Source organism: Heterodontus francisci, chromosome 9 (genome assembly GCF_036365525.1).
Source record: "Heterodontus francisci isolate sHetFra1 chromosome 9, sHetFra1.hap1, whole genome shotgun sequence".
In the NCBI taxonomy this organism is placed as follows: Eukaryota; Metazoa; Chordata; class Chondrichthyes; order Heterodontiformes; family Heterodontidae; genus Heterodontus; species Heterodontus francisci.
This window is the reverse complement of record NC_090379.1, coordinates 100,989,042-101,005,174: the sequence shown is the minus strand read 5'-3', so window position 1 is coordinate 101,005,174 and position 16,133 is coordinate 100,989,042. Positions and strand designations below refer to the sequence as shown.

Genomic DNA, 16,133 nt, shown 5'->3' with positions numbered 1-16,133 from the left:
ATAGTGATCATAAGGGAGAAATGTGAAACAGCTACTTAGATTTGAGATTTCGGTAAGGCTGACTTCAATGCGATGTGATGGAGACTGTCCACAGAAAACAGGACAAATAGGTTAGTGCGTAAGATCATAGAAGATCAGTGGGAAGTGTTTAAAAAGAACAAGTTTATACCCCTAAGAGACAAGAGCTCTGCTTGCCACAAAAAGCCATGGAATAACTAAAGAGATTAGAGACAATATATAAAGCTAAAAGAAGAAAAAGCATACAAAGATTTAAAAAAGCCAAGATCCTGGTGAATGGGAGAGATACAAAGAACAGCATAGGGTGACAAAATAGATAGCAAGAGCTTCAAATGGAGTGTGAAAAGAATCTTGTAAACAATACTAAAATCAACACAATTTTTGCAATTATATTAGGAAAAAAGAGGGTGGGCAGGTGCAACGCACACCCTCTAAAAACTGGCAACAGTGAGACTATCAATGAAAATAAGGAAATGGCTAAAATGTTGAAAAATTACTTTGCGTCAGTATTTACAGTAGAGAAATAGGTTACCATGCTGGGCATCCCAAGAAAACTAATATTGAATCAGAGACTCATCAAAATTAATGTAAACAAAACAGTAATGAAGAAAATGTTGGCACTAAAGAGTGGTAGGTCCCCAGGACCAGATGGTTTCCATCCCAGGGTTTAAAGGAAAAAAGTGAGGACATTGAAGATGCTCTAACTATAATCTTATGAAGTTCTCTTGATTTGGGAACTGTTTCTTTAGACTGGAAAATTACTCATGTCATTCCCCTATTTAAGAAAGTTGAGAGAGGGAAACCAGGGCATTAAAGACCAGTTAGCCAAACATCTGTTATCAGGAAACTGCTTGAGCCTATAATTAAGGATAGAGTGACTGAACACGTGAAAATTTTCAGCTGATCAGAGAGAGTCAGCATGGAATTGTAAAGGGTAAGACATGCCTGATGTATACGATTGAATTTTAGTAGTGGACATGGAATGTCTGTGGATGTTGTTTAAATGGACTTCCAGAAGACATTTAATAAAGTCCCTCATAAGAGACTGTTAGCTAAAATTGAAGCTCATGGAATTGAAGGCAAATTATTGATCTGTATAGGAAATTGGCCGAGTGGCAGGAAACAGAGTAGGGATAATGGGCAGGTACTCTAATTGGTAGGATCTGATTAGTGGTGTCCCGCAAGGATCTGTGTTAAGCCTCAACTATTCACTGTATTTATCCACAACTTAGATGATGGGATAGAAAGCTACATGTCCAAGTTTTCCGATGACACAAAGGTAAATGCCATTGTAAGCAGTGTAGATGGTTGTATTTCCTGGAATTTAGAATGTTAAGGGTAATTTGATTGAGGTTTTCAAGATATTAAGGGGAACAGATGTGGTAGATAGAGAGAAACTATTTCCCAGGTTGGAAAGTCTAGGACTAGGGGGCATAATCTCAAAATTAAAGCCAGACTTTTGAAGAGGGAAATTAGGAAACACTTCTACACACAAATGGTGGTAAGATTTGGAACTCTCTTCCATAAATAACAATTGATGCTAGATCTATTGTTAATTTAAAATCTGAGATTGGTAGATCTTTGTTAACCAAAAGTATTAGCGGATATGGGGTAGAGGCGGGTATACAGAGTTAGGTCGCAGATCCGTTGTGACCTCATTGAATGGTGGAACAGGTTCTAGGGGCTATCGCCTGTTCCTATGTTCCTGAATTGTCACAAAATGCTGAGTCATATAACAGGAGATATGTGTGTGCATTTTGCCCTTTCATGAAAGATTACTGTTTGCAGAAATTCACAATATCTCAAACTTCTTGCTGTGACTTTGCAAAAATAGCCTGAGAGAAGCAGCTTGCTGAAAGTTAAAAGCTTTCCTTCAACTGCCTGCCAAATTATAGCTTGACATTTATAGATCAAAAGTTTAATTTATTCAGAAATCAAAGTAGATCAAAGACTCTCCCCTCCTTCCACTCCCAAAAGAAATCTATCACTATATGTATAAGGGACTTGGATGAAGAAATAGAAAGCTGTATATTTGTCTACTGACAGCAGTAAGTTAGGTGGCACGGTGAATAGTGTAGGTGAGAGCAGAAAGTTGCAAAGGGACAAAGATAGATTAAGTGAGCAGCTAACAATGTGGCAGATGGAGTTCAATGTGGCAAAGTGTGAGATCATCCACTTGGGATCTAAGAAAGATAGATTAGAGTATTTTCTAAATGGTAAGAAACTAGAAATTGTGAAAGAGCAGAGAGATTTATGGGTTCAAGTATAAAGATCACTATAAGCTAGTCAACATGTACAGAAATAAATTAAAGGCTGATGGAAAGTTGACCTTTATCTCGAAGGCTGGAATACAAAGGGATGGAAGTTATGTTACAGCTGTACAGAACTCTGGTTAGACCCCACCTGGAGTCTTGTGTTCGGTTTTGGGCAGTGGACCTCAGTAAGGGTGTACTGGCCTTGAAGAGGGTGCAGCGTAGATTCACCAGAATGATGTATGGCTAAAATAATTCAGTTATGAGGTCAGGTTGCAGAGACTAGGCTTGTATTTACATAAGTATATAAGATATAGGGAGTGATCTAACTGAAGTGTTTAAGATGATTAAAAGAATTGATAAGGTTGGTAGAGAGAAGCTATTTCCTCTGGTAAGAGGAATCTTAACGCTAGACCATTCAGGAGTGATGTCAGGAAGCACTCCTTCACACAAAGGGTAGTGGAAGTCTGGAACCCTCACCCCAAAGGGCTGTGGATGCTGGATCAATTGAAAATTTTAAAAATGTGATTGACAAATTTTTGTTAAGTAAGGGTATGAGGGCTTTCAGAACCAAGACAGGTAGATGGTGTTAAGATACAGATCAGCCATTACAGGCCATTACAGAACAGGCTTGAAGAGCTGAATGGCCAACGTCTATTCCTATGTTCCTATCTTCTTTAGAAATATGTTGGCCTGGAAACAATCTATTAAGTTTCAGTAGCCTTAGAGATTTTAAGTAGGATCTGTCCAAATAAGGGGCTCGTCTGATTTTTTAATCTCATCTGCTTCTTAACGTGTATGTGTGTGAGAATGTATATGCTGTATGTTGCTCTACAGAAGAATTCTAGCATGTGGGTGAGCAAGTGGAATTGACAGTTTCGAGGCCTGATTTTGGACTATTGCTGTAAGTTTTGCAAATCTTGCCAGAAGGGTAAAATGCTAACAGTATTCAAATTTTATACACCATCTAATTTACATAATTATTCACAGATCAAGATCTCGGTAGCTGAAGGGAGCACCCAAGTGGTGGAAACCAGAAATTGTGTGTAGTGATGGAATTTCTAGGGATGGAGAGAATTATAGAATAGTGTCTGAAGAGGATACAAGAAATTACAAAAACCTTTAGAAAGGTTCAAAGGCATCTCAACCCATTAATGGCCTTTACCAAGGCCGAAATTGGGGGAGAATAAATAGTCATAGAAAAATTGTGTGCCACCCCATTGAGGGTGAAATGCTACTCGGCTCCGAGGGTGGTTCGATTGACCCCCTTGATTGCCAACTGTATTCAAATGAGGCTATGAAAGTGCTTCTGGCCTCCATCAAGTACAGTGCCTCCTGATTAATGGGCCACACAAAAGCTCCACTCTCTCTCTGATCACATTCCTGCTTCTCCAAGATTTACTCTTAAATGACTTTTCTGACCAAGTGATTGCTGTGAGTGAGCTTGAATGCTGTTAGCCTCCAAGTGATTCACCATCAGTGATCAAACTGCTTAACCACAAAGAGATAACAATATTCCATTTATATATTGCCTTTTACCTAGTAAAACATTCCAAGCTGCTTCACAGTGCATTATCAAACAAAATTGACACTGAGCCACATAGAGATATTAGGACAGGTGACCAAGCTTAATCAAAGAGGTAGGTTTGAAGGAGCTTAAAGGAGGAGATAGAGGTAGAAAGAGAGGTTTAAGGAAGGAATTCCAGAGCTTAGGACCTAGATGGCTGAAGGCCCAGACACCAATGGTGGAGCAATTAAAGTCGAGGATGTGTAAGAGGTCAGAATTGGAGGAGCGCAGAGATCTTGAAGGGTTGTAGGGATGGAGGTGGTTAAAGAGCTAGTGGAGGCAAGGCCAAGGAGAAACTTGAAAACTAGGATGAGAATTTTAAAATCAAGGCATTGCCAGATTGAGAGTCAATGTAGGTCAGTGACCAGAGTGATGATGGATGAGTGGGACTTAGTGCACATTAGGCAATAGGCAGCAAAGTTTTAGACTCACCTGAAGACAAGCAATTGAAAGTACACGTTCCTTTGGAAGAACAGAGATCCTTCATAAGAACAGCAAACAGTGAATTCAGTTGGGATATTTTTCAATGTCAAAGCATAAGCTCATCAATAAATTAGTGGACACAGAGGAACTACACCATACTTCAATCTGTCTATTCCAAGTTGTATGTTGTCCAAAACAAATTGGACCCATATATGATGAGTTTCAGCTCAGTAGGTAGACCTCTTGCCTCTGAGTCTGAAGGTTGTAGGTTTAAGTCCCACTCCAGCAACTTGAGCACATAATCCAGGTTGATACTACCAGTGCAACATTGAGAGAGTGCTGACTGTCGGAAGTGCTGTCTTTCACATGAAACATTAAATCAAAGCCTCGTCTGCCCTCTTGGGTGGATGCAAAAGATCCCATTGCACTATTTCCAAGAACAGTATGGAATTCTCCCCAATGTCCTGGGCAATATTTATCCTTTAACTAACATCATTTAAAAAACAGATGATATGGTCATGTATCACATTGTTGTTTGTGGAATCTTGCTCTGTGCAAGTTGGCTGTTCCTAAATTAGAACACTGACTACAGTTCAAAAGTACATAATAAACTGTAAAGCACTTTGGGGCATCCCAAGGTTGTAAAAGGTGCTATATAAATGCAAGTCATTCTTTCTTATTAAGTATACAATGTACAACATAACCCTAGAGGTGTGTCTGCGCTACCACTCTACAATTGCTTTATGTTTTCCCGTTCCTCTCCCCACCACAGAGCATGAACCCATTTATTTAGAAGGATTGTGTTTCAGCTTACTGCACCACCACCACCGCAGCCACCCCAACCCCATCTTCTAAAACTGGCTTTTATTGTTGTTATCTCTGTGTGCCATTCCTTAACCTGCTGATCATAATGTGCACAATGCTAATCATATGAAGCATACAGTTAGTCTCCAGCATTTGCTGTTTAGTGCAGGTAGTTGCTGTATAATTCTAACTGGAATAAATTATCAATGATGAGCTGTCCAACAGGCATGTCCTGGCGTTAGCAGTCATCTGTCTAACACCTCTGTTTCGCAATGAAACACATCCACGATCATCGAGTCCTCACGTCAGAGTCCTCACCGGGACCCTCTGTTTCCAAAATTCATTGTCAGCTGTGGCTCAGTGGTAGCACTCTCACCTCTGAGTCAGGGAGGTTGTGTGTTTAAGTCCAAATCAAGAGACTTGAGCACAGAATAAAAGCTGACACTCCAATGCAGTACTGATGAAGTGTTGCACTGTCGGAGGTGCGTCTTTTGGATGTGACCTTAAACAAAAGCCCCATCTACCCTTTCAGACAGACATAAAAGATTCTCACTACTTTATGAATAAAGAAGCAAAATGCCATGACTGGTTGCAGTAGAGATGAGACACATTTTAGGCGAAGGAGAAAGGGGAGCTCCGCGTCTGACTTGGTTTGGGAGTCCTTAATGCTACCCTAACATCCTTACCTCAGATTACACAATTCACTGGATAATAAGTAAGAAAACACAGTCTGCAGCTCACATGACTGCCTGTCCCAGTTGAAGGAGGCTTTGTGACAGAGAAAGGCTCCCTTGAGGGTAACTCAATAAACAGAGTGTCAATGTGTTGTTCGCCTTCCTATGATTGACACCGAACAAGCTATGTAGCCTTCTGACAACCAGCAATAAACTGTGTCCAGTGCTCTGTGTGCTCCACAGCATTTAAAGGCACGACATGGAGCTCGCCAGCTAGCTTAGATGGGAATTGCAGTACCTAGTGTGGCACTGAGGCATACAGCCAAATCGTTCCAATCCCTGGTATCTATTTTAGCTGATTTCAGCCAGGTTCAGTATCTGCCTATAGGATTGGCCTAAAGAAGGGGGGGAAAAATTAGCCACAGCTCCTGGTCACATTCAAATGACCTTTACTCAAAAATGTAATTGATTTTCAAGACTGAGAATGAGGGATATTTGATGGATAAGGATATCAAGGGATATGGTGTTGAGGTGCAGATCAGCCATGGTCTAATTGAATGGCACAGCAGGAAGAGAGGCTGGATGTCCTCCTCCTGTTCCTAAGTATGTTTCTAGATAACAAGGTGAGAACTGCATCAGGCTTTCTGTGATGACGCTCTGCTGCCTTTATCCTAACTCACATCAAGTCTTGCATATCCATTACCTCTGTGCTTGCTGACTTACATTGGCTTCTGGTCCAGCATCGAATTTGAAATTCTCATCCTTTTATTCCAATTGCTCCATAGCCTCACCCCTCCCTATCTCTGTAACCTCCTCCAGCCATACTATCCTCCATGAACACTGTATTCCTCCAATTCTGGTCTCTTGCGCATCTCTGATTTTCATTGTTTCACCATTGGTGGCTGTGCCTTCAGCCGCCTAGGCACTGAGCTCTGGAATTCTCTCCCTGAACCTTGTTGCCTCTGCACCCCTCTCTTCTTAAGATGCTCCTTAAAATGTACCACTTTAAGCTTTTGGTTACCTGTCCGAATTCATTTATTTCTTTCATGAGATGTGGGTGTCGCTGGCAAGGCCAGCATTTGTTGCCCATCCCTAATTGCCCTTGAGAAGATGGTGGTGAGCTGCCTTCTTGAACCGCTGCAGTCCATCTGGTGCGGTTACACCCACAGTGCTGTTCGGGAGAGAGTTCCAGGATTTTGACCCGGTGACAGTGAAGGAACAGCGTTATATTTCCAAGTCAGGATGGTGTGTGACTTGGAGGGGAACTTGCAGGTGGTGGTGTTCCCATGCATTTGCTGTCCTTGTTCTTCTATGTGGAAGAGGTTGTGGGTTTGGAAGATGCTGTCGGAGGAGCCTTGGTGAGTTGCTGCAGTGCATCTTGTAGATGGTACACACTGCAGCCACTGTGCTTTGATGGTAGAAGGAGTGTATGTTTAAGGTAATGGATGGGGTGCCAATCAAGCGGGCTGCTTTGTCCTGGATGGCGTCAAGCTTCTAGAATGTTGTTGGAGCTGGCAAGTGGAGAGTATTCCAACACACTCCTGACTTGTGCCTTGTAGATTGTGGACAGGCTTTGGGGAGTCAGGAGGTGGGTTACTCACAGCAGAATTCCCAGCCTCTGACCTGCTCTTGTAGCCAACAGTACTTACGTCGCTGCTCCAGTTCAGTTTAATGTTAATGGTAATCACCAGAATATTGATAATGAGGGATTCAGCAAGTTTCTGGAGTGGGTCTCAATTTGTTGTGGGTTGAATGTATTTCACTGATTCGGCGGACCCACTGGTGAAATCTGTCTACAGCCTTTATCAACATGTGATGACAATGATGATGTCAGACTGTTTGGAAACTAAAGCAGCCAATGTTATTATGTTTTTATGCTGCATGCGTATCACAGTCCCAGCTCCCAACAATGGCCCTGAATTACAAACTAGACACCAGCAGGCCACTGTGTGGAACACTGCACTTTCTCCTGGTGCCTTTTGAGGCAGGTCAATAACAGTGGTTAAAAAGAAAGGACAGAAGTTGAGCTGGTAACTTAAAGTCGTGAGTATGACTTGGAAGCAATTACAAACTCATCAGGAGCAGTCAAAAGACTTTGAAGTTGTACCCTTGGCTTTCATGCATGTGCCCTGTTGTTTCGCTACTGTTGGCAGGGTTCTGAATTCCATCCAGTGCAGATACCAGTCTTGTTGCACTCCAACACAAATTGTTCTGCAGCACAGTCCGGCCAGTGTTATTTGGAAGAATTTCAAAGCCATTTAGCACACTGTGCCTGTACTGGCTCTTAGAGCCTTTTAATTGGTCTCACTCCCCTGCTCTTCCCCCACAGCCATGCAAATTTCTCCTTTTCAAGTATTTATCCAATTTCCTTTTGAAGGTTACTCGTGAATCTGCTTCCACCATCCTTTCAGGTAGTGCATTTCAGATAACAAAAACTTTTCATCTCACCACTGGCTCTTTGGCAATTAACTTAAATCTGGGTCCTTTGGTTACCGACACTTGTACCAGTGGAACCAGTTTTTCCCTATCTCCTTTAACAAAACCCTTTATAATTTTGAACACCACTCTTAAATGTGCTCTTGACCACCTCTGCTCTAAGAAAATAATCTCAGTTTCTCTTGTTCTCTTTGTTGAAGAAAGTCTGAGTGTAATCTTCGCAAGCAGTCAACAGGTCTTTGAATTCACGGCAAACTATCTCAGCACAGTGCTCAGACTGATTAAGGTCAATTAGCATTGGAATGCAGACACTAGAAGTCGGCTCTGTGTTATTTATCAGGAGATCGCCCCCCTCAAATCTAAATCGGGGGACATAATCACTGACCAACGCAAACAGATGGACCGCTGGGTTGAGCACTACCTAGAACTGTACTCCAGGGAGAATGCTGTCACTGAGACTGCCCTCAATGCAGCCCAGCCTCTACCAGTCATGGATGAGCTGGACATACAGCCAACCAAATCGGAACTCAGTGATGCCATTGATTCCCTAGCCAGCGGAAAAGCCCCTGGGAAGGACAGCATTACCCCTGAAATAATCAAGAGTGCCAAGCCTGCTATACTCTCAGCACTACATGAACTGCTATGCCTGTGCTGGGACGAGGGAGCAGTACCCCAGGACATGCGCGATGCCAACATCATCACCCTCTATAAAAACAAAGGTGACCGCGGTGACTGCAACAACTACCGTGGAATCTCCCTGCTCAGCATAGTGGGGAAAGTCTTTGCTCGAGTCGCTCTGAACAGGCTCCAGAAGCTGGCCGAGCGCGTCTACCCTGAGGCACAGTGTGGCTTTTGTGCAGAGAGATCGACCATTGACATGCTGTTCTCCCTTCGTCAGATACAGGAGAAATGCCGTGAACAACAGATGCCCCTCTACATTGCTTTCATTGATCTCACCAAAGCCTTTGACCTCGTCAGCAGACGTGGTCTCTTCAGACTACTAGAAAAGATTGGATGTCCACCAAAGCTACTAAGTATCATCACCTCATTCCATGACAATATGAAAGGCACAATTCAACATGGTGGCTCCTCATCAGAGCCCTTTCCTATCCTGAGTGGTGTGAAACAGGGCTGTGTTCTCGCACCCACACTTTTTGGGATTTTCTTCTCCCTGCTGCTTTCACATGCGCTCAAATCCTCTGAAGAAGGAATTTTCCTCCACACAAGATCAGGGGGCAGGTTGTTCAACCTTGCCCGTATAAGAGCGAAGTCCAAAGTACGGAAAGTCCTCATCAGAGAACTCCTCTTTGCTGACGATGCTGCTTTAACATCTCACACTGAAGAGTGCCTGCAGAGTCTCATCGACAGGTTTGCGTCTGCCTGCAATGAATTTGGCCTAACCATCAGCCTCAAGAAAACGAACATCATGGGGCAGGATGTCAGAAATGCTCCATCCATCAATATTGGCGACCACGCTCTGGAAGTGGTTCAAGAGTTCACCTACCTAGGCTCAACTATCACCAGTAACCTGTCTCTAGATGCAGAAATCAACAAGCGCATGGGTAAGGCTTCCACTGCTATGTCCAGACTGGCCAAGAGAGTGTGGGAAAATGGCACACTGACACGGAACACAAAAGTCCGAGTGTATCAGGCCTGTGTCCTCAGTACCTTGCTCTACGGCAGCGAGGCCTGGACAACGTATGCCAGCCAAGAGCGACGTCTCAATTCATTCCATCTTCGCTGCCTTCGGAGAATACTTGGCATCAGGTGGCAGGACTATATCTCCAACACAGAAGTCCTTGAAGCGGCCAACACCCCCAGCTTATACACACTACTGAGTCAGCGGCGCTTGAGATGGCTTGGCCATGTGAGCCGCATGGAAGATGGCAGGATCCCCAAAGACACATTGTACAGCGAGCTCGCCACTGGTATCAGACCCACCGGCCGTCCATGTCTCCGCTATAAAGACGTCTGCAAACGCGACATGAAATCGTGTGACATTGATCACAAGTCGTGGGAGTCAGTTGCCAGCATTCGCCAGAGCTGGCGGGCAGCCATAAAGACAGGGCTAAATTGTGGCGAGTCGAAGAGACTTAGTAGTTGGCAGGAAAAAAGACAGAGGCGCAAGGGGAGAGCCAACTGTGCAATAGCCCCGACAAACAAATTTCTCTGCAGCACCTGTGGAAGAGCCTGTCACTCCAGAATTGGCCTTTATAGCCACTCCAGGTGCTGCTTCACAAACCACTGACCACCTCCAGGCGCGTATCCATTGTCTCTCGAGATAAGGAGGCCCAAAAGAAAAAAGAAAGAACTCTGCCTATCCAGTGCTTCACTGGGTCAATGCATCGCCCGGTATTGTCCGAAGTCACAAAGACCAGGACACTCACTGGTGTAAACTGAGTTAGCTGGTGAGTCTGGACCAGGGAGAGGAAGAGGCCCTGACTGTTCCACTGTAATCCCTGCTGAGAGGTGCTGGTGTGTGGATGGCCAGTATAGAACCAGGGCTGCGAGTGGACTCAGTGTAGAACCAGCGCTGCAAGTCTGTCAGAGGACTGAACCCCTCCAGTGGACTGTACAACAACTATGGATCAGATTAACCAGCTTGGATATTAAAAAATAAAGAGAAAATTGTAGTGGAAAATAAATAAAATTTAATCTGCATAGGTGTGCGTGCGTGCGCGCGCGCGCGCACACACACACACACACACACACACACACACACACACAGGTTATTAAAAACTAGGTTGTTGACAAGTCAATTTTAAGCAAATAATCCAATCTCTGGCTCAGATAGTGACAGGTGTAGAACTGCTCAGGGATATGACCCTATTGCTTACGTTATGACTGTGCTCACTGGTAACCTCTTCCACTTATCCTGTTGGGGTAGGTGAGGTTAGTGACTGGTCACCCTATGTCTAGTGGTGCCTTTCTCATTGGCTTCCCACTCCCATATTCAGGCTACAAAGTTTGTCCAGGACGTAATCCCAGTCAGGACTTCCCCATCAACCCCCCTTACTTGGCGAAGTCCACTTCATCCCGACCTCCAGATTCACACTGGGTCTCTGAGGCCAGAGATGCTGGAACACCCTGCGTGGGGAGTCTCCAGCACTCTGCCTCACCCTTTACAAAACTCTAAGACCCATAATCTAACTCACACCAAGTCCACACAGTTCACCCAACACCCCTGTTCTCTCTGGCCTGCACTGGCTCCTGGTCCTAAATTGAGGCAAGGCCTCAATTTTAAAATTCCCACCCTCATTTTCAAATCCCTCCATGGCCTTGCCCCCCCCCCCCCTATCTCTGTACCTCCTCCAACCCTACAACCTTGAGATCTCTGCGCTCCTCCAATTCTGGCCTCATGCACATCCACGATTTTCATTGTTCCACCATCGGAAATCTTCAGCTACCTAGGCCCAAAGCTTTGGAATTCCCTCCCTAAACCTTTCTCCTCTCTACCTCTCTTCCTCCTTTAAAACCTACCCCTGCCTTAAGATCTTGTATAGCTCTGTGTCAAGTTTCCTTTGATAACGCTCCTGTAAAGCACCTTAGGACTTTATTTTTAACTAAAGGCGCTATATAAATGCAATTTGTCCCTGCTGGTGGCCTTGTTTGGATCCTGTGGAAGCTGTATGCTCAAAACAGACCGCAGGGAACTCTAGCATAAATGCTGCATCCAGCACGGGTGAGTCCTGGCACTGTTCTACCAGAAACCCGTCGAAGTGAAGGCAGGAATCCTCTAGATTGGCAAAGTAACCTTTGGGGGCCATAAATCACGACAGCAACAGAATCTGCACCCTGTGATCAAGAGCTCCCCATTCTCTTTCTGTACTCTCGTCCAAGATAGCTCCGTCTGCCGAAAGCCATGGGGCACACTTGGCCTACCAGGATGAAAGGACCAATATGGAATTGTTCTGTTGCTTGCCCCGCTTACACCCCCCAGGTGTAGAGAGGCAGCAGCACAATTTATACTTGCCTGTTTCTAAAAGGAAAAAGAGAGCCTTGCATTTATATAGCGCTTTTCATGATCTCAAAGCGTTTTATAGCCAATTAAGTACTTTTGAAAAGTAATCACTGTTGCAATGTAAGAAATGCAATAGCCAAGATCGCACAAACATCAGTGACCAGATCATCTGCTTTAATGATATTTGTAGAGGGATAAAATCCCCTGCTCTTCAAATAGTGTTGTGGAATCTTTTGCATCCACTTGAGAGGACAGACAGGGCCTTGGTTTAATGTCTCATCTGAAAGATGGCACCTTCAACACAGAGCAGCACTCCCTCAAGTATTGCACTGGAGTCTCAGCGTGGATTATGGCCTCAAGTCTCTGGAGTGGACTCAAAACCATAATCTTCTGATTCAAAGTTTAGTTATACATTTATAAATAGCTCATACTTTCAGAAATGGGATTATTCAGCAGCAGTGGCTTCCCTGATGGGGTAACTTTGAAGACTTCAGACCACAGCCTGCCTGCACGAGTGGAAAAAACAATATCCTGATTGGGATTAGGCAGCACTGGAGTTATCTGCAATGGAACAGCTGTCATTGTCTATGCATAACACAAAACAGTTAATCAAGTAGAGGGCCTGTTTAGACATATGTGCCTGCCTGATTCAATTCTCCCTGTTATCTGACTTAACTGCCAATCTGTATTGAGGCAATAGTTTGGGGCAGGGACATTATTAAAGATTTTATGTGATAAGGTTTCACTCTGGACCAATTTGAGCTAGCTTTACTTTTTAAGATAAAGGATTGATTATTCCAGAGCTGAAATGAGAGAGCCTGCCCTTGATGTCAGGACAGCATTTGACTTAGTATGGTATCAAGGAGCCTTCATAAAATTGAAGTCAATGCAGATCAGAGGGAGTCATTCCTAGCACAAAGGAAGATGGTTGCGGTCGTTGGAGGACGATCATCTTAGCTTCAAGACAAGGCTGCAGGAATTCCTCAGGGCAGTATCCTAGGCATGGCCATCTTCAGCTGCTTCGATTACCTTCCTTCCAACATAAGGTCAGTTTCATCTTTCTTTCTTTTGGGCCTCCTTATCTCGAGAGACAATGGATACGCGCCTGGAGGTGGTCAGTGGTTTGTGAAGCAGCGCCTGGAGTGGCTATAAAGGCCAATTCTGGAGTGACAGGCTCTTCCACAGGTGCTGCAGAGAAATTTGTTTGTTGGGGCTGTTGCACAGTTGGCTCTCCCCTTGCGCCTCTGTCTTTTTTCCTGCCAACTACTAAGTCTCTTCGACTCGCCACAATTTAGCCCTGTCTTTATGGCTGCCCGCCAGCTCTGGCGAATGCTGGCAACTGACTCCCACGACTTGTGATCAATGTCACACGATTTCATGTCGCGTTTGCAGACGTCTTTATAACGGAGACATGGACGGCCGGTGGGTCTGATACCAGTGGCGAGCTCGCTGTACAATGTGTCTTTGGGGATCCTGCCATCTTCCATGCGACTCACATGGCCAAGCCATCTCAAGCGCCGCTGACTCAGTAGTGTGTATAAGCTGGGGATGTTGGCCGCTTCAAGGACTTCTGTGTTGGAGATATAGTCCTGCCACCTGATGCCAAGTATTCTCCGAAGGCAGCGAAGATGGAATGAATTGAGACGTCGCTCTTGGCTGGCCAAGTTGGTCAGTAGTGGGATGATTACAGAGCGTTCTGTTCCAGTCACAATTCCTTAGATAATGGAAAAGTCTGTGCCCACATACAGCAAGACTTGGGACAGCATTCAGGCTTGGGCTCATAAGTGGCAAGTGTCATGCTACGCCCCCACCTGCCAAGAATGAGGCACATTAATTTTGTAATGTGTCATGAACATTGATTTTAAACTGTTACTGGAGTGAAGAAAGGACTTGTTAAACAGATCAGCCGTAGCTGGAAAAGATATTTGCATATTAACAGACGGTGATTGAAAGGATAAAGGACCATTCCCTGACACATTCAACCCACAATGGACCTTGATCACCAGGTATTGTGTGTAAGAGAAGCATTCCAGAGACTGCTAAGGTAATACAATCTAAGAAATGGGAGGCACTGAGTGCGGACAGCTTGGGAAGTTCCTGACAGCTTCTGGGAGCCAGGTACTACAGTGTGCCAATGAATCTGTCATCTTGGCTGCAAAGCACCAGGCCAACTGGATAAAGGAAAAAAGACCATTGTATCTGCATGTTGTACTGTGGTCCAAAATGGCTCCCTTTTACGTAAGAACATATGAATTAGGAACAGGAATAGGCCATTTGGCCCTTTGAGCCTGCACCGCCATTCAGTAAGAACATGGCTGATCTTCTATCTCAACTCCAACTTCCCAAACTATCCCCATGTCCCCTAATTTGCTTAGTATCCAAAAATCTATCGACTTCTGTCTTGAATATACTCAATGACTAAGCATCTACAGCTCTTTGGGGTAGAAAGTTCCAAAGATTCGAAACCCTTTGAGTGAAGAAATTACTCATCTCTGTCCTAAATGGCCGACCCCTTATTCTGAGATTGTGACCCCGTGTTATAGATTCCCCAGCCAGGGGAAATATTTTCTCAGCATCTATGCTGTCAAGTCCCTTAAGAATTTTATGTTTCAATTCGATCACTTTCATTCTTCTAAACTCCAGGAAATATAGGCCTAATCTACTCAATCTTTCCTTATAGGACAATGCCCTCATCCCAGGAACCATTCTGCTGATCATTCATTGCACTCCCTCTAGGACAAGTAGGTCCTTCCTTAGGTAAAGAGACCAAAACTGTACACAGTACTCCAGGTATGGCCTCACCAATGACCTATATAATTGTAGTAAAACTTCTTTACTCTTACATATTGAGAATTGAGATCTCTGTGGTGCGATGTTGCATTGTGTCAAAGTGCAAATTATAATGAATATCAATTTGTTCACTGCAATACAAAGTATAGCTTTTGACTCTGAAAGAGTTTGAGAGTTTGAAGCAGGTACTTAAAATCTGAATTTCATCTGGGATTGTCCTGGTGCAGAGCCAGGGTTTAACGGTTTGTTTAATGAGAATCTTTGTGTATCATAACCAGTGAGATATACCGTCCTAATAATGGACATGGGGCTGTCTTGGAGAAATAGGGATGGGTAGGTCAGTCTGAAGGACAAGACTGCTGGCCTCCTATCCTTCCTCCTCAGGAGTGTTGTGTTATTCCAGCACCATCAATTTCCACTGTTGGATTGTAAAAGAGAAAGCTCTGAAATTGATTTTGAAAACGGATTTTGCTTACTATGATGCTGGGCTGGAAGGACAAGCAGGTGTGTGTCACAACTGCCAATCAGCAATTTGTCATGCCAAAATTTTTATCAGGGAGGTTTGTAACCAGGACCCATTTAAAGGGGGAATGATTCTCATCATCAACACATGTTTAGATGAGGGTGTCCCTTTTAAGAGAAGATTTACCTTCCTTTTACAGGTCTTTGTCCATTTGAACACTTACTAAAGGGATAGTCTCGCCTTGAGTACACATTTTAAAGGAATAGCCTCACCATTCGCATTTCTTTTAAAATCACACATCCTCACTGTGATGACTCTTTTATGCTCAATATAACATTAAATATAAATGCACAAGTTTACAGCACAAAAACAGTCCATTTGGCCCGACTGGTCCATGCCAGTGTTTCTGCTCCACATGAACCTCCTTCCATCCTACTTCATTGAACCCTATCAACATATCCTTCTATTCCTTTCTCGCTCATGCACATAACTAGCTTCTCCTTAAATCCATCTATGTAATTTGGCTTAACCACACCATGGGGTGGTGAGTTCCACATTCTCACCAATCCCTGGTCAGAGTTTTTCCTAAATACCTTTCTCTTTTCTGGAGATTTTTCTAAAGATTGTCCATAGCATGAACTGGCCTGCAACAGACTAACCTGTTTGCTGGGACAGTGGTGTAGTGGTACTGTCACTGAACAAGTAATCTAGAGGTCTGGGGACATGGGTTCAAATCCCACCATAG

General features: G+C 44.0%; 1 protein-coding gene across 3 annotated transcripts in view; it reads right to left on the bottom strand.

The window, feature by feature from the left end:
• The window catches only part of LOC137373508 (transmembrane protein 121), a 75,778-nt gene that overhangs the window by 46,662 nt on the left and 12,983 nt on the right, over positions 1-16,133 (bottom strand). The gene's annotated exons all lie outside the window — the stretch shown is intronic.